The sequence below is a fragment of the Bos grunniens genome, chromosome 20 (genome assembly GCF_055505025.1).
Source record: "Bos grunniens cultivar Pamir isolate PY7600 chromosome 20, Bosgru_T2T1.0, whole genome shotgun sequence".
NCBI lineage: Eukaryota > Metazoa > Chordata > Mammalia > Artiodactyla > Bovidae > Bos > Bos grunniens.
Window position 1 is genome coordinate 40,191,181 of NC_141184.1, and position 18,493 is coordinate 40,209,673.

The window sequence follows — 18,493 nt, forward strand, 5'->3', positions numbered from 1 at the left end:
TTAATGTTTTCATATCATGACACATAAAAGATGAAAATATTTGGCATCTGGGATAAAGTGAAGAGAATTGTGTGTGTCTTGGCACCTAGGATAAAGTGAAGATAACTGGGGAGAGGTTTATAAGGCTTGGTTTTAAAAATCATTGCTTTTTAGTATTATGATTTTATGGTAAAAACAAAGTATTCAGGAAAACAATAAATACTGAATTTGCCTAAAATTTCCACATATGCCACTTTCTACATTGTGATAGATTTGAGTTTTCTAATATCAGTAACGTTATAACCAATTCTTACTGAAAGAGAAAAACATTTTTCATTGAGAAAAGCTGAATTCACTGTGCAAGAATTCTGTTTCAGTCACAAAGTGTATTATATGACCATAGTTCTTGATGTTTCATGATATTTCAGAATTAGCCATGTTGACATTCATAGTTTCGAATGCATCAATCCCCACCCTAGCACCAGCTGGGGACTGGGGTCCAAGCCTTGTTGTTTACCAGGACTGATTGCCTTCAGCATTAGCCCTCTGGGAGGCCAGCTTTTTAAAAGAACAAGTAAGTCTACGCTTGCACAAGCTTCCAAAAACCTGGAGAAAGGGAATACTCCCCAAGTCGTTTCGTAAAACCAGAATAAATTTAACATAAAAACTGAAAAGGATATTGTTGGGGGTGGGGGGGAAGCCACCAGCCAATCTCATGTATGAAAAATAATGCAAATACTTTAAAATATTAAAATATTTTAATATATATAATATCAAGAACAAATTGGGTGTATGTTAGTGTCAAATTGTCCAGTATAACTCCATGCTCTAAAAGAATAAAATAAAAAAATCTCAACCGATAAAGAGAAAAATCATTTGACAGAAATTCAAGATCTATTCATGCTTTCCTCTTTTAAAAGAATTTTAAAAATTCATTTATAAAGATCCTGCCACCTGCCTCTCAATCCACCCTCTAAGTCAATCTGTCTGACAAGAATCAAATGATTTTAATTTGTTTATATCATGGACTAGCCCATCCCACGGTAACTCTCAATAACAAAAATGTAACTGTCCTCAGGTTTAGAACCAGGGAAAGAGGAAACAGACATTGTGGTAGTTCAAGCCTCAGTCTCCTTCTCAGGAGCTAACTCTGACTTCAGCTGGCTGGGAATTGGGCAGCATGACCGCTCTCCGTAGCCACGGTCCTGGACTGAGCGCAATGCACCATGCTTCTCCCAGCTGTCACCTGAGAACTGGATGACTGCGTCTGGCCTCTGCATCCCTGGGACCTCTTACAAGGAACTTGTTTCCAACTCCCAGCACACAATCTGAGTGCTTCTTAGCTCCAGAGTGAACACAAATCACCTGTGGGTACCTTTAAAACTTTAAAAACTAATTCGGTCAACCTGTAACAGACCCCATGCGGCCTTCGTGGTGTTGGGGGGTCCGGAGGACCGGCCTTCCCCCACATCCTCTACTTTAGCTCCTCTTTTAAGTTTCCAGATAATAGTATTTTATGCAAATGTCCTGAGTTGTTTTGCAGATGTGAACTCCCACAAGACCTCCATCAAAAGGAAAATGTTAACTACTTGATACTCTGAAGCACACCCCCCCAGGCCTCCTGGAGCCTAAGGACTGATAGGTTAACCCCTGTGAAACCGCCTATCTCACCATCAACCAGTCAGAGGGCTGTGCACAAGCTGACCCTAGACACTGCCTCCACCCACCCCCCTCCCCTCACCTGGCCTTTAAAAGAGACCTTTTAGGCTTTGCCTAAACCTTTTGGGGAGCTCAGGGTATTTTAGGGCATGAACCACCCTTCTGCTTGCGTGGCCCTGCAAGAAACCCTTCTCTGCTCCAGTCTCCGACATTTCTGTTTATTTGGCTTCACTGTGTGAGAATGGCAACCCACTCCAATACTCTTGCCTGGAAAATCCCATGGACGGAGGAGCCTGGCAGGCTGCAGGCTGCAGCCTGGCAGACTCCATGCTAGAGTCTGACACGACTGAGCGACTTCACTTTCACTTTTCACTTTCATGCATTGGAGAAGGAAATGGCAACCCACTCCAGTGTTCTTGCCTGGAGAATCTCAGGGATGGGGGAGCCTGGTGGGCTGCCGTCTATGGGGTCGCACAGAGTCAGACATGACTGAGGCGACTTAGCAGCAGTAGCAGTAGCAGTGTGGGAACTGGCACTAACAAATCTGGGGTAAATCTGCCAGGTGATGCCTGTGGAGCTCCTTCTGCTGACCACACTTTAAGCAGCAAAGTAGACTACATACTATCCCAGCTTACATCCCACCCAATGGGAGGGCAAGATAGGAAGTAGGGAAAGCCATTGCTGTTTTCCATTAACCAATCAGGCCCTCCTGTTGGCAGCTGCAGCCACTGACTTAACAGTGCAAAGGTGGAAGGTAAGTCCACCTGGGGAGGTATGAATGAACTTCTTTTGAGGGTGGCAGTTGGGAATGGGGTACAGGATGAATACTATCTAAGCAAACAAACAATGTTCTGCACTGTTTCTGTTACAAATTGGTCAGAAACACTCATCTTCCAGGATATGATCTGGAGACAGCAGTCAGACTGCAGTTTCAAATTCTGAATGACTCTGAGGTTTTAATGATGTTGGAGAATAAAGTTTCATTTTAGGCAGTGAAATGTGTTTTTAAATCTCATGTCTTTACTTTACATTTTCAGATCCAGTGTCTCTAGAGTGGTTAAGAATAGATTTTATGAATTACCACTCTGTTCAGTTCAGTTCAGTTCAGTCGCTCAGTCGTGTCCGACTCTGCGACCCCATGAATCACAGCACGCCAGGCCTCCCTGTCCATCACCAACTCCCGGAGTTCACCCAAACTCACGTCCATCGAGTCAGTGATGCCATCCAGCCATCTCATCCTCTGTCGTCCCCTTCTCCTCCTGCCCCCAATCCCTCCCAGCATCAGAGTCTTTTCCAATGAGTCAACTCTTCGCATGAGGTGGCCAAAGCATTGGAGTTTCAGCTTTAGCATCATTCCTTCCAAAGAAATCCCAGGGCTGATCTCCTTCAGAATGGACTGGTTGGATCTTCTTGCAGTCCAAGGGACTCTCAAGAGTCTTCTCCAACACCACAGTTCAAAAGCATCAATTTTTCGGCACTCAGCCTTCTTCACAGTCCAACTCTCAAATCCATACATGATCACAGGAAAAACCATTAGCCATGTTTAAAATATTTTCTCTATTTTCTAAAACATCTTGTCACAGACCTCAAAATAACCATAACCAATAGGAGATCAAGAGAGTCTATCTTTTCACAGCTATTGGTAGGAAACCAGAAAAGTAGAATTTATTTATCTGAATGCTACCAATTATGAGTCAAAATTAAGACCCTTCATTCTTGACTGAAAGTCGCTCAGTCGTGTCCAACTCTTTGCCACCCCTTGGACTCTACAGTCCATGGAATTCTCCAGGCCAGAATACTAGAATGGGTAGCCTTTCCCTTCTCCAGGGGATCTTCCCAACCCAGGGATTGAACCCATGTCTCCTGCATTGCAGGCGGATTCTTTACCAGCAAAGTCACAAGGGAAGCTCTCAAAAGAGAAGGAATCCCTTTTCTTCTGTTCACTCTCTACCTTATTTTTCCCCTCTACTTTTCTCACTCTAAATCAATATGGTGGGAGGAAAAAGGGAGAAATTTCACTTTTCCATCACAAATTATGTGCTTTACCAATAAGAAGATGTAATGAGACTCCTTTATGGAATCCTGAAAGATGGGAGAAGATTGTAGCCAAGGGAGAAACCAGGCTCTCTCTCTCTCTCTCTCTCTCTCTCTTTCCATGTATATATGGAGCACACTTGGATTGAAGCTAAACACCTCTGAATATAATTTGTAGATTTTGATTTGAAAAAACATTTACTACTTTAAAAATTGTTTTATAATTACGTAAAATAATTTTTAAAATTGGAACCAAAATGAATAAAAAAGATGCTAAATGTGTAAAAGCTGGTGTCATAACCACACAAAGAGGAATTATTTCAAGTGACTTTAAAGACAGTAATTTTACAATTTCTCTCCAGTGTGATATACCTAAGATTTGAAAAACTGCCCCCAAATTATAGTGATTTTGGTTATCATATTATTGGTGTTGAAACTGTTATTCTGACAAGGTTTTGTTGCCTTGTGTTTGTATTGGAAATGACTGGGTCATAGGAGGGGGAGAGAACAGGGAGGAAACTTGTTTCATCTGGAGGAAACTTCTCTCTCTGGTTCAAAGTCCTTTCTATGCTCCCATTTTTATTTTTGTCTTATTTTTTTAAGTACAATATAATGATTTAATATACAGTATATGTTGTGAAATGATAATATAACCAAATTAACACATCCATCACCTCACGTAGTTGTGTGTGAGTGTGTTGAAAACAGTTAGGAGTGTTCCCCGTTCTTCTTTAACGTCAGGCGAGTGTATTCTCCTCGGTTCTATCTCCTCACAACGAAGATATCAAGTGACGGACATTAACGCCCTCAGCCCGTCACAGCTCGTCACAGCTCTAGGGTCTTGGACAGACCGTGTTAGAGCTCTCAGGTCTCGAACAGACCTTGTTAGATCGCTTAGACAAATCAGTGTTACAGCTCTGTGTTACAGTTCTATTTTATGTAGAAAATAGCAGGAAAATCCATCCTTGAGGCGTGAGGGCATGTCGACCCTAAGACGCAAAAACAGTGCCACAGCACGTGAGAGAGAAACAGAGAGAGTCCCGGCCCTTTGGCTCCTCTTTTTATATGTTTTTTCTCCCCCTGGGCCTGTCCTATGTAAATTTGGCTAGCCAGGAGTGTTGTTTGTTCTACCTGAGGTCCTCACTCTGGTCCTCGGACCTTCCTTTGTTCTATTTTCCTGGGCTTTTTCCTTCCTTGTCTTTTAGCCACCACCATTCTGGACTCCTGTTTCCTATTCTTACTACCTAACATTTAGGTTTCAGCTTTTTTGCTTTAATGGCTACTAACCGCTTGCTCACTTTTAATGTGAATGCCTTCTTAGTGTTGCCTAATAATGCTGCGCATTTGGGTCACTAGTCTTATTTTAAGCAAACTTAGATTTGAAATGCAAGCTAATACTTTCAAATACATGTCAGGGCTTAACCTGGAAGGCAAAAGATGAGCACTAAAGACTTGCATTTTCCCAATTAACTGAGTTCTTTGCTCTCCTCCTTAACATCTAAATGAAGAAATCAACGAAATGACTTACTTTAGGGCTGGGAAGGCAAACTGTCGTGTAAAACATTTCCTCAGTCTATAAAACCTGTCAGGAAAAATTGTTACGTTATTATTGACCAAATGCGGGTGATATAATTCAGGAAATTTTTTATATGCCTAGAAAATGAAAGGTACGGAAAGGAAACTGCCCCCGCCCGTGCTGAAGCCCTCGATGGCTGTGTATCCCCAGGTCACGACCTCAGTCCGTGCTGCGCCCGCCTTCCTGCCTGCTCTGCCTGGTCCCAAGGCGTGGAAGTCCCCCAGCACTTGCAGAATTCTGCACCTGCTTCAGGCTGAAGAGAAGTGGGCATTAGTTGTCTTTGTATTTATAGTGAAGGAGGAAACAGAACAGGTTCTATCTTGAAAGCAGGACTCCATCTTGGCCAGACCGTGGACTTTGAGCTATATGCCCAGTATCTATGGAAACGACATACCAACTGGAAAAACCAGGCCCTCTGAAGGAAGAGCCCCAGGGCTCTCCATTGCCTAAAAGAATACCCTAACGTAAATAGAATCATACATTCTATTATGCTTATTGGGGTATCACCACAGGCCTATTGATAATTGTCCACTGTTAACTACCTAGGCTTAAGGCATATGAATCACCGGTTAATTTTGATTGTCAGGGAATTTGGGGAGGTGGGTTTGTGCACATGCACTTAGGGTATATAATGTTTTCCAAAAACTAGTCGGGGTCCTTGGCTAAGAGGAGACTCTACCTTGGGCCTGCCGGTGTAATAAACTGTACTCCACTATCTGCATTGTCCTTCTGAGTGAGTTTGTTTCCCAGAACGCAGGGCTACAATAGTAGCTCTTTTCAAAAAACCTGACAAACGCCAGGCTCTCAATAAAGGATTATTAACTTAATGGCATTATGCAAAGTTTACAACACTGGAGAATAAATTTTGGTCATGAAAGATACTAAACAGAGGATGGCTATTCTTGTTACAGTTTTACTGTGGATCCATATAATAATGTAAAAATCTACCTTAAGGATATTTTTAAAGGCCATTTGTTCTTCATTGGGAGTATCCTTCTATCATAATGTTGTTGTTTAGTCACTTAGTTGTCGGACTTCTTGTGACCCCATAGACTGTAGCCCGCCAGGGTCCTCTGTCCATTGGATTTTCCAGGTAAGAAAACTAGAGTGGGTTGCCATTTCCTTCTCCAGGGGATCTTTCCTGTGTCCAACCCGCCTCTCCTAAATTGCAGGTGGATTTTATCTTACCGCTGAACCACTGGAGAAGTCCTCTATCATAATAGTATTGATCAAACAATGATGATTATACCTTTACTAGGGTTATTAATTATATTATGTCAGAAGTTATCACTATAAATAAATTACTTTTTAAAAAAAGTACAGAGGAACGAGAGGAGAGGAAGAATATACGCATGAGAGAGTGCTTTTTCTTTCTCTTTAATATTTTGAATTAAAGTTTTGATCTGGAGAAAGGCAAAGGGCAGGGGACAAAACCCTGATCTTGAGCTCTCTTGCAGACTGCTAACAGGTCCTCTCCTGGTCCTGGGCATGGCAGTGGGAGGTGTTCAACCTGGCCAGTGGCAGAGGCATACTGATTGTCAGCCTCACACAAAGCAGGTCTTTAAATCTGGGCAGCTGTGAGAGTGGATATGCAGTGAGGCAGGAATCTGGTTAAGTGGGAGATATTTCTGCTTGGAAAATGTTCCTTTCCTGAGAAACATCTTTTAGGTCTTCCATTTCTTGACCCTCTACGCTTGTCACGAGTCCACCACCACCACTCCTAGACCCTAGCCACATTCAGACTCCCGTCTCTGGGAGAGCAGCACCCAGCCTGGATCCCATGAGGTCCCAGGATGCAGCCCTCCTCGCTCCTGTCCCAAGATCCCCATGTTAATGAAAATTATCACATATATAAAGGATCAAAATATCTTTTATTTTGATAAGATAATTCATAATAGAAGGGCTGATAAGAAAGGGAAAATAAATTTTTAAGATGAAGTATTGAGAAAAACTCGGGTTTTTTTCTTTTACATTTCCCTTTTTCTCATCTAAAAGTCATGAATGATATCAAACTAATATTCTCAAAATATCCTGAACACAGAAAAGGAAAAAAGCTCGAATACTTGAATATTTTCTAAAGACAATCTAGATTAATTCTATCAAGTTGTTAAAAGACAGAGAGACTGTAATAAACTTTAAGAAGTATAAAGTTGAATGTTTGTCACCGTTGTTTCTTTTTCTGGTGTTTAGCAACAGAAATAGAATGCACTTAACAGTTGAAGCATAACAGGATTTATTAGGAGATAAATATCACTTAAAATTCAATTGAAAGATGAATCCAGATTTTAGACTGAACAACAGAGAGTATTTTTCAGAAGCTCACTGCAAACTAAGCCACAAAGAGAGATTCTGTCAGAAATCAGAAAATGCTGCATCTGTGGCTACCACCCCACATCTGCTCTCTGAGAATCATGCAGCCCCTGGCAAATGTTGGGATTTGGGGTCATTCAGAGTGTTTGTGGGAAATGTGTGCATCAAGTGTTAATAAACTTCATGCACTATTGTTAGAGGGTAAAGACTACATTCATTCTAAAGAACCACCCAGCAAAAGTTGGTAGAGTTAGGTTTATACGTTTTCTATGACATGATTCTGCTCATGGGTATATATCCTACAGAAATTTTCTCACAGATCCATAAGGAACTATTATATATGGTGGTGGTAACTAAACAGCAAATATATAAAGTGGCAGACTTATCAGAGGCTAATGTGCCAGATGTGGAAGCAGATCAAAAGTCCATGTAAAGATCTTAGGAATTTACAAATGAGTGAGAAATAATAAATAAAATAACATGTTTATCCTAGTATCTTTTACATGAATTGAAAATATAAGCACACAATAAATCACATATTATAAGACTGACACAAGAAGAGACTTTTAAAATAAAATATTCATAGGAAGAAATTGCAGTGGAAGAAGGGAAAGCAAATAATAACTAGTTGTGCCTCCCCCGACATTGGATTTCGGCTGTGACTGAACTCTGAGTTGGCCTCACTCTCCATCCACAAAGGCAGAGCTCTGCTATCTAATCTGAATATCTTTGTCTGAATCTTCACCTCAGCTGTAAATGTCTTTAAATTACTTCCTGAATTTATCTAGCTAGAGTTTTCAATCATCTGCCATCTTTACTGTCTGTTCTGTTTGATTTTTCAGTTTTGTTACATTTACCATTTATTATATCTATTATGGTCTTCCCCTACTGCAGCTAACAATAAAAAGCTGGCTTTCAAAAACAGAAATATAGATCAATGGAACAGAACAGAAAGCTCAGAAATAAACCCATACACCTATGGTCAATTAATCTATGACAAAGGAGGTAAAAATATACAATAGAGAAAATACAGTCTCTTCAATAAATTGTGATGGGAAAACTGGACAGCTACATTTAAAAGAATTAAATTAGAATATTTTCTCACAGCATACAAAAACATAAACTCAAAATGGACCAAAGACCTAAATGTAAGACCAGATACTATAAAACTCTTAGAGGAAAACATAGGCAGAACACTGACATAAATTGCAGCATTATCTGTTTGGATCCACCTCCTAGAGTAATGAAAATAAAAACAAAAATAAACAGGACCTAATTAAATTTAAAAGCTTTTACACAGCAAGGGGAAGCATACACAAAATAAAAAGACAACCCACAGAATGAGAGAAAATATTTGCAAATGAAGTGACCAACAAGAAATTAATCTCCAAGGTATACAAACTCAATATAAGCTCCAAAGTATGCAACTCAATAACAACAAAAAAAAATCCAGTCAAAAATAGAAGATCCAAATAGACATTTCTTCAAAGATGACATGCTGCTGCTGCTGCTGCTAAGTCACTTCAGTCGTGTCCGACTCTGTCCGACCCCATAGACAGCAGCCCACCAAGCTCTCCCGTCCCTGGGACTCTCCAGGCAAGAACACTGGAGTGGGTTGCCATTTCCTTCTCCAATGCATGAAAGTGAAAAGATGACATACAGATGGCCAAAAAGCACATGAAAAGATGCTCATCGTCATTAATCAATACAGTAATACAAATCAAAACTACAGCTCACATCATCATGAAGTCTGCAAACAATAAATGCTGGAGAGGGTTTGCAGAAAAGGGAACCTTCCTACACTGTTGGTGGGAATGGAAATCGGTACAGCCACTATGGAAGTTTCTTTTAAAAAGTAAAAATAGAGCTACCATGTGACCCAGCAATCCCACTACTTGGCATGTATTTGTATAAAAGCACAATTAGACTAAGATACACCCCAACGTTCATTACAACACTATTTACAATAGCCAAGACATGGAAGCAACCTAAATGTTCATCAACAGACAAATAGATAAAGAAGACAATATAGATAAATAGATACAATGGAATATTGCCTGCCTGCTCAGACTCTGTGACACTACGGACTGTAGCCTACCAGGTTCCTCTGTCCATGGGGATTCTCCAGGAGCGGGTCACCATGCCCTCCTCCAGGGGATCTTCCCAACCCAGGGATTGAACCCCTGTGTCTCACATCTCCTGCACTGGCAGGTGGGTTCTTAACCACTAGCCCACCTGAGAAGCGCTTCTACACCCCAGTGTTCGCTCAAACATTTTTTCCCCTCCAGTGAACTAGTACTTTTCCTTTTCAACCCTAATCCAACCTATCTTGAAGAGATTTGATCTGCGTAATTTTATCCGAGATGTATGTTTTTGTACTAATAGTATTAGGTCTTCTGATGCAGTTATCTCCTAGGATTAATGCCGCCACCCAACCTCCTTCTGATAGGGCCGCCAGGAGGCCAGAAAAGCATAAAAACTGCAGACTAAGGACTTCTGAATCTCAGACACTCTGCATCTCCTAGTGTGAGACCCGCGCGTTGGCGCAGCGCTTTCCCAGCTGTGAGCTCAGAGCCTGGGGTCTAGCCGGCGAGGCTCTGGGGCCCTAGAAGCCGCCAGACCAGAGCTCCGCGGACTCCGCGTGGCCGCCGCTCCCCTTCTACACTGCCCTGTGTGAGCTCTCCTGGGACCGTCCGGGTTTCGATGGGGAAATGCTCTCTAGTCCCTGCGGGCTCCGGCGCTGGGACAGTTCACGAAACGGACGCTTTGCTGGAGCCCGGAGCACCTCGCGGCTGGACGCAAAGCCCCCCTGCCCCGGACACGACGCCGGAGACCCACCCGGACCCAGAGGCGCCCCGGGGAGAGGCGGCCGCCGCCCCAGCAACCTCCCTCGCCGGGTGGCACCTTTTCCTAGACGAACGAGAGGATCCAGGGAGCGCCGAGAGCGGGGACACTACGGAGCCTCGCGCAGCTCCTGCCTTCAGAAGCCATCGCAGGTGCCAAGGCTGGAGGCAGTGGATCCGACGCGCTGGGGCCCGGAAGACCCAAGGATGCCAGGAGTCCGAGGTTTGCGCTATCTCTCATCTCCGCGGGCAAATGCTACCGTGACAACTCTGCCTTTGCTCCACAAGGATGGAAGCCCTTTGCCTTCAGAGTTCTCGGATAATTTTCCTTTCGCTAATCAATAAAGATGACGAAAAACGATGTCACTGTTTGTTGTTCCTCCGGTGAGTGAGTCTCTGGTTTGTCTGTTTGGTAAGACGAGGCTCACGGACGGCGGTGGCTGCCTGTTCCCAGCGGAGATCCTTGGTCGCCCGACTTTGCTGGGCGCCGCTGGGACCCCGGGGTCGCCTGTGCACACAGGGAAGGGTGGGGGGACATTGGGGGAAGGGCATGGCCTCCCGTAGACCCCCAGACCCACACTGGGCCTCCAAAGAGAGCAGACAGGCGGTCTGCAGCCCCGAGGACTCCGCTCGCCCGGGAAGGGTCCCGGCTCCGAGGCCGTGGTCCCTTTTGGCTCCGAGTCCAGCTCAGGGCCCTCCAGTACCTGCGCGCGGTTCTGGCTCCGCCTCCACCGCTTTCCTCCACCCCTTCCCTGAACTCACACAGTTCAAGGTTCCTAAGGCCCAGATGTTTCGGCTTCCTCAGGCGCAATCCAAAACCCAAAAAAGAGTCCCTTAATCCCTCTGACCCTACCCACCGTCCTTGCCCAACGCCCGCCAGCGACCGGCAGAGATGACCTGCTCCGAGACCGCTGGCTTGGAAGCCAAGGGGATAATGACCGTGGACTAGAGGCCGGGAAACCAGCCACCCTGCTCTGCTGGGAGAGAGAAATCGCTGCCTTTCCTACTCCAACCGAGTGACTTTGGAAGGTGGGACTCCCATATAGACAGGATTGTACCAGTGAACGGAAACGACCAGGAACGAACCTCTCTCCAAGAGGACCCTCCTCTCCTCCCCTCCCCCTCCTTTAATCCAATCACCAAAAAACCACTCAGAGCTTCCATGCCCCTCCCAGAAAGATGTGGTTATCTCCTCAGTCCCCAGGGACCCCGAGGTAATTTGCAAGGCAAATGAGCGTGGATCCCACCTATCAACTCCCGGGTTTCCCAAAACCTTGTCGGGCAGGCACTATAAAAGGCACGCTCCACACCCAGCAGAATCATTCGCCCCTGTGCTAGAGCCATTGCACTCTCGGTCTCGTGAGGAGGCTGAAGCCATGGAAGCGCAGTCTTGGAGGAGGGCACATCCCGAGCCCGCCTTGCCTCTGGGCCTGAACCGAGAACAGGCCTGGGCCTGGGCTCTGGATAACTTCCCGGCGCTGAGCCGCCCCTCCTGCCTAAGCCCCGAGTTCTGCGGGGACGCGCACTACTGCGCCTGTGGGCTGCCGCGCCACGCTTGCCCCGGACACGCGGACGGTCCCCGCGTCGAGAGCGGCCAGAAACGCTGGCGAGACTCGCAAGGCCAGGAGCCGGCTGCTAGTCCGGGATGGAGCGACAGTCCCGTCAAGAAGAGGCCCAAGCCACACAGCGCCGGGCCCAGGAGGGTCTGAACAGCCAGCAGCTGCGGAGGCTGCCAGATCCGCGGCCAGATCGCCTCCAGGAGGCCAGGAGGCCTCCACCCCACCCCACACACCTCAAAGCTGAGGAAAACTGAGACTTGAAACAGGGCAGAATCCGGCAAGGGAAAGAATAGTAGCTTCCCGTCTGGCTCACAGCACCCCTTCAACCGCTGCCCTGGACTGGAGCCTGAGTCACTCCAGCGGAGGCCTCATTCTGCCGGGTTAGACTTCTCCCCTGGGCCTGCCTCGCTCGGCTATCTTAAGGAACTTACTTGTAGCTGCACTCAGAATCGTTGTGTTTCTTATGTATTCCAATTGTGCACAATGATTAAAGCCGGTTTCCCTATTCTCTGCCTGTGGAATCGATTTGGGTGGGTGGAGTCAGGACTGGAAGTGGTATGGGTGAGGGGCAAGGCTGTACCTGAAAAGGGAGCTAGGACCCAGGTCAGGGCTCCTTAACATCAATGAACTGAAAAGTGAAACAATGTCATAATTTTGACTACCATAGAGGCCTACATTAAACTTTTTCATTTTGTCCACTGTTGGTAATGTAAAAACTCCACAACACAGCTTTTGGGAATTGATTTGAAAGGATCTTTGGAAAGGCAATATTGTATGGAAAGCACATTAAACATATCAATGTGAACACTATTTTGACCCAGAATTTCACTTCTTACAAGCGAAGAATTATACGTTTTTAAAAAATGTGCTTTCCAGTAAAGGCTGGGAAATAAATATGATATGTCTCCAGGAGCCCCTCTCCCATTTGAACAACTATTTCCCACTTCCCTATTCATATGTCTGCAGGAGTAGCCAAGTTAATGCTTGTAAGTTTGTTGTTGTTGTTTTGGCTACTCTGGGTCTTGGCTGCACCAGGCTTTCTCTATTGTGGCGTATGGGGGCTACTCTTCATTGGAGTGTGCGGGCTTCTCACTGCAGTGGCTTCTCTTGTTGAGGAGCAGGGGCTCTAGGCACTTGGGCTTCAGTAGTTGCCCCACAGGCTCAGCAACTGTAGCTTGTGGGCTCCAGAATGCTGTCTCAGTAGTTGTGGCTCAGCATGCTCCACAGCATGAGGAATCTTCCTGGATCAGGGATTGAACCTATGTCCTCTGCATTGGCAGACAGATTCTTAACCACTGAACCACCAAGGAAGCCCTAGAACTTGATCTGAACATGTACTCTAAGTACCAATTTCCTTCCCAATTTCTTGTTATCTATCTCAAGTCTACATGTAAAGGGATGTCCACATGTCTCTTCCTGGATCGTTCACACAACCATTACATCACGGCTCTCCCTGTGGCCCACTCTGTTACTCCCAGCTCCTCTATAAGAAAACTTCACATCACTGCTCCTCTCCCACTGGATGAATGGATGCCAGGACATGTGTGCATGCTAAGTCACTAAGTCGCTTCAGTCGCGTCCAACTCTTTGTAATGCTATGGACTGTACCTGCCAGGCTCCTCTGTCCATGGGATTCTCCAGGCAAGAATATTGGAGTGGGTTGCCATGCCCATCTCCAGAGTATCTTCCCAACCCAAGAATTGAACCTGGATCACCCACATTGCAGGCAGATTGTTTACTGTATATTCTGCACTATAGTGTCCTGCATTGCAGACAGATTCTTTACTGCTGAGCTACCAGGAAAACCCCCAGATGCCAGGACATGGTCACCCTAACAGCACATAGTTGTCAGTGAGCTGGTTCTGAAAAAAGATTACTGTTTCAGGATGCATTTCCTCTTTACTGCCCATTCTTTAATTCCATGAAGTATCATCACAGAAGGTTGAACAGCTATATTGATTTTTAGAGAAGGATGGGGTAACTACACATCAAACAGGAGAAAATTAAACTAAATATTTAATTTTTAAAAAGTTATCATTCTGAGAGTACCCTTTGACCCACTGTAGAAGATGAGCCTCTTTAGAATTAGCCTACTTACAGGGCACAATAACGATTCAAAATAGAATCTGAATATGTACCCTGTGCACTAAACAGAACCAACTGGGTTTCCCAGACTGTCCAGAGTGTACTGCTCCCTTAAATCAAATGGGCTTACAGCTATCACCTACTTGTGCTAGGAGGGCTGAAAGACAAAGCTGTGGCTCCTCCTTCCGACTGGACTGGAGCCTGAGTCACTCCAGCTTCCTCCTTCTGAATGTTTTGTTCCTCCTTCTGAACATTTTGTTTCAGTTCTTTCTCAAAACATAAAGAACAGCAGCACTAAGAAGGTGGTCAATAAGCAAGGCCTCCTCATCCTCAAACTGGAATCCCAACCCCCAGGAAAAGGAACTCACCTTTTGAAACGTATAGTTAGCATCCCTGAGAATAGAAGGATCCTTGAGGGTCCTGTAGTCCCACACTAAGACTGTCCCTGACTCCCACCAGAAGCCAATCCGTGCCTCACATACCCTTGTTAACTCTTCTCACAGATCTATCTATATTCTATCATGATATTCTTTTTCGTAACAATGGACCAAGACTTATTTTTGGTATTGCTAGAAAAAGAAATGGACTTACTTTATTCAGAAGCCTGTCTACATTATTTCACATTAATTTTGATGATTATTTGTTGAAACTATAAAATACTCATTTTTTCTTCCGTTCTTGAAACCACCTCATTCCTGCCTTGAGACTATAGCTACCTGGAAGATATATTCCTATTTCACATGCCCAATATTGAAGGATGAGTTTGCTCCATGCTGGCTTACAGGATCAATGGAATTCTCCTATTCTTGATGCTCAGAAAAGTTATTTATGAATGAAATTTAGAAAAAACAGGTAGGACAGAGTACTTGATTTGCCATTTTCTTTGAAAACTGAAAGATAAAATGTAAAAGAGAATGAAAACCCTTACAGATTAAAAGAGACTGTTGCTGCTCAGTCACTCAGTCGTGGTGTCCAACTCTTTTGGAACCCCATGGACTGTAGCTCGCCCGGCTACTCTGTCCGTGGGCTTTCCCAGGCAAGAATACTGGAGTAGGTTGCGGTTTCTTTCTCCAGGGCATCTTCCCAACCCAGGGACCAAACCCACATCTCCTCATTAGATTCCTCGCCCCAAACCCTGCCACAAATCAGTTGCAGCCATTCCATGTTATTCTAATGAACCCCTTCAACTTACCACTATTGGCTTTCTTGACCAGAGCTTCCAACCTTCTACTTGCTCTGTTGTTCATACTTTCATCCACTTACTTTATTTACTTACTTCTCATATTTTTCATTTTGATTGTTTTCCTTCTTTCCTCTGTTTCCTTGCCCCTCATTTTTACACCTCATTTTACAAAGACATTTTTACCATTGTCTTTTTTCCTCAGCTCATGCAAAATATTGGCGTTAGTGAGTCTTTCAAACATAGAGTTTTCTTTCCAGGCAGCAAATCACCTGTCATAGGGAACAAGATTCAGCTGTATCTTCATGTTCTCTTGTCTGTGTCTTTGCTCTCCCCTTAAAATTCAGCTCTGCCAAAGCAGGACCCAGTTCTACAATTCTGCATGTGCAGCACCATCACAGCAGCTTGCTCATGGTAGGTTGTCCAAACATTCTTAGAACTCTTTGAATTAAACTGGCTTTGTTAAGTTGAAGATAAATGACTGATCAAGGAAATTTAGGCTTGGATGCACTGACATGTTTGCCAAGACATTGTCCAAAAGAAATGAGGAAGGATGTAAGGAGATGCAATTTCACTTTAGATCTGACACTAGAAGGGAAAAACAAATCACTCTGATTAAACACACAGAAAAAGACATTTTCAGTTTGCTATTGATTGATGCTACGTTTAATATCCATGATTATATTACCAAGAATGATGATGATAATAACAATTGTGAGTAATAGGTTTTTTTTAGATATGAATATCTAATTATTTGACTTTGTTATTGAATTAGCCATAAAAGCTTCCTGTTAAATTTTTGCTATTATCCAGGTAAAAACATGAAGACAAGAAGGTTAGGTAACTAGCTGAGTCATATACAAATAATAGACAGAACTTGTACGCAAAACATCTGCATCTAGATTCCTAGACCAACTCCCCCTACCAACATGTTGGCTCAAAGTCTGAAGTAGTTTTAGTTTAGAACTGAAGAACTAGAATGAGAGTCTGACCAGCAGTGTGATTTCATACAAAAATGGCCAACTTCTCATTCTAGTCAACTGGGTAATATTTGATGGAACTTTCCCAGGAGAAGGGCCCTGAGACTCAATGGACATACAGTTACCTAAAAGTGTCAGGCACTTGGGATACTTTTCATAAAAGAGTAACCTTCCAAAGGACTTGTCTTGACAGAGCTCCTGTACCTATTATTCCTGTAAAAACAAACAACACAAGAACATTAATTCTCTCAAACCACTAAATCAACTCAATTTTGAATAACTCAGTCAGATGACTGGATTTTCCTTTAACCTCCTCGGATCCCTCCTTCTAAACCAATTTGCAACGGGAATAAAAAGACAGGTCAGGATCAAAAGCCTCGCTGCTGTAGAGTCACTAAGTCCCCTCTGACTCTCTTGCTACCCCAAGAACTGTAGCCCGCCAGGCTCCTCTGTACATGGAATTCTCCAGGCAAGAATATTGGATGGAGTGAGTTCCATTTCATTCTTCAGGGTATGGAACCGGGTCTCCTGATTTGCAGGCAGATACCTTACCGCTGAGTCTGAATTTTCCTTTCATCTCCTCAGGTCCGGCCTTCTGAACCAATTTGTAACAGGAGGACAACCACATATCAGGACTACAAGCCCAGAAAAGCATAAATTCGCAAGGAGGGGATTCCTGGAAACTTCTCCTCCACTGAGGGGAGAAACGATGGAGCACTTTCCCCGCTGTGTGCACGAGTCCTGGGGTTCCTCAAAGGAGCCCCAGAAAACAGAGGTGCTGCAACTCTTGAGCTTAGCGGACCCTGAGGAATGGCAGCTGCCTTGCTATCCTACTCTGGGCGAATGCTCTTCGAACAAGGAGAACTTCAGTCGGAAACAGCTTTCTACCCTCTGCGGGCTTCTGCGCCCGTACTGCCCGAAATACGGACCCGGACGCAGAGCAACTGCGGGCCGGGAGCCGGGCCGCCAACTCCGGACACCACGCCCGCGCCCGGCCGGGAGCCACCGGCGCCCTCAGAACGGGAAGACGCCGCGCGCCCCCAAAGCTTCCCTGGGCGGATCTTGCCGAAACGGGAGGACTCATCGTTTGAAACCCGAGACCTCTGACCCCGGAGACTGTTTCGGAGCATCGCCCTCCTCCTGACCTGGGGAGACACCACCGCAAGTCCCAAGAATGGTGGCCGTGGACCTATTCTCAGCGGCCGGAAAGACCTAGGCTGCCTCTCCCGCAGCCTTTGGCCCCAGGAGCCCTCATCTCCGCTGAGACTCTCCATTGGACGATCCTCTGCGACAGACGCTATTACAATAGCCCCTCTATGTTTAGAAATCGTGGAAGAATTCGTCTTCATAGACATTTGGGAATTTCTCTTTCTCTTAATAAACGGTACCAAATTCCAACGTCTTTCTCTCTCCTGCTTTGACTTTTGAGGGAGGACCGGGCACGGGGGCGTGGTGGCCGGTGCTGTTCTCCCGAGGGATCCTCAGTCCCCTAATTTGCTGGACTGGGGGTGGGGGAATCGGTGGGGTCTCTGGGGCACACCGAGTGGCCAGGGGGCCACACAGCTGTTGTCAAACTGAGTCACACGTGTCAGGATCCAGGAGATCCAGCAAAGCGCAGCCAGCAGCCTTGAGAACTCCGCTTCCCGGAAACGCTCCTGCTCTCTCGCCGGGACTCGTTCACTTCCAGTCCATTTGCTGGGCGTCCAGTTATTTGCACGTGGCTGTGGCTCAGCTGATAAAGAATCCGCCTGCAATGCAGGAGACCTGGATTCGATCCCTGGGTTGGGAAGATCCCCTGGAGAAGGGAAAGGGTACCCACTCTAGTATTCTGGCCTGGAGAATTCCACGGACTGTATAGTCCATGGGGTCACAAAGAGTCGGACACGACTGAGTGACTTTCACTTCACCCCGCCCCCCAGCGCCCGTCGCCTCTCCAAACGTTTCCAGAAGCCTGGACTCAGCAGCGCAGAGTTCCTGTCTCCCTCGAACACTTTCCTGGGCAAGTCCCTTCTTCCTCTGAGCCGCCACGAACCAGATTTCCAGCTCGCACTTCCGAGCTGACCTGGAGCCAGATCGCTAGGGCCGCAGAGAGAACCCGGGATTGGCTTTGTGGTGAGGGATTTCTCCCGCCAGATTCTGGAGCGGTTAGGCTCGCTTCACATCCTAACTCCAACTCCACGACTTGCCAAGGCTCCTAACTTCTCATTACCAATCACAGCAGAACTCTATTTCCCCCAAACCTGGGGTTGAAATGGGGCGCTAAGAGAACAATGGCAGGCCAAGTGTAA

The 18,493-nt window shown here is 45.3% G+C and overlaps 1 long non-coding RNA gene and 1 pseudogene across 1 annotated transcript; one reads left to right on the forward strand and one right to left on the reverse strand.

Moving 5' to 3' along the window:
• Positions 1-7,937: 7,937 nt before the first annotated feature.
• Positions 7,938-11,565, reverse strand: LOC147350292 (uncharacterized; annotated as a pseudogene).
• A 4,898-nt stretch (positions 11,566-16,463) lies between these two features.
• LOC147350293 (uncharacterized) lies at positions 16,464-16,968 on the forward strand. The gene is made up of 2 exons (XR_015148706.1): positions 16,464-16,692; positions 16,791-16,968. It is a non-coding gene; the product is annotated as an uncharacterized LOC147350293 (long non-coding RNA).
• Positions 16,969-18,493: the final 1,525 nt, after the last annotated feature.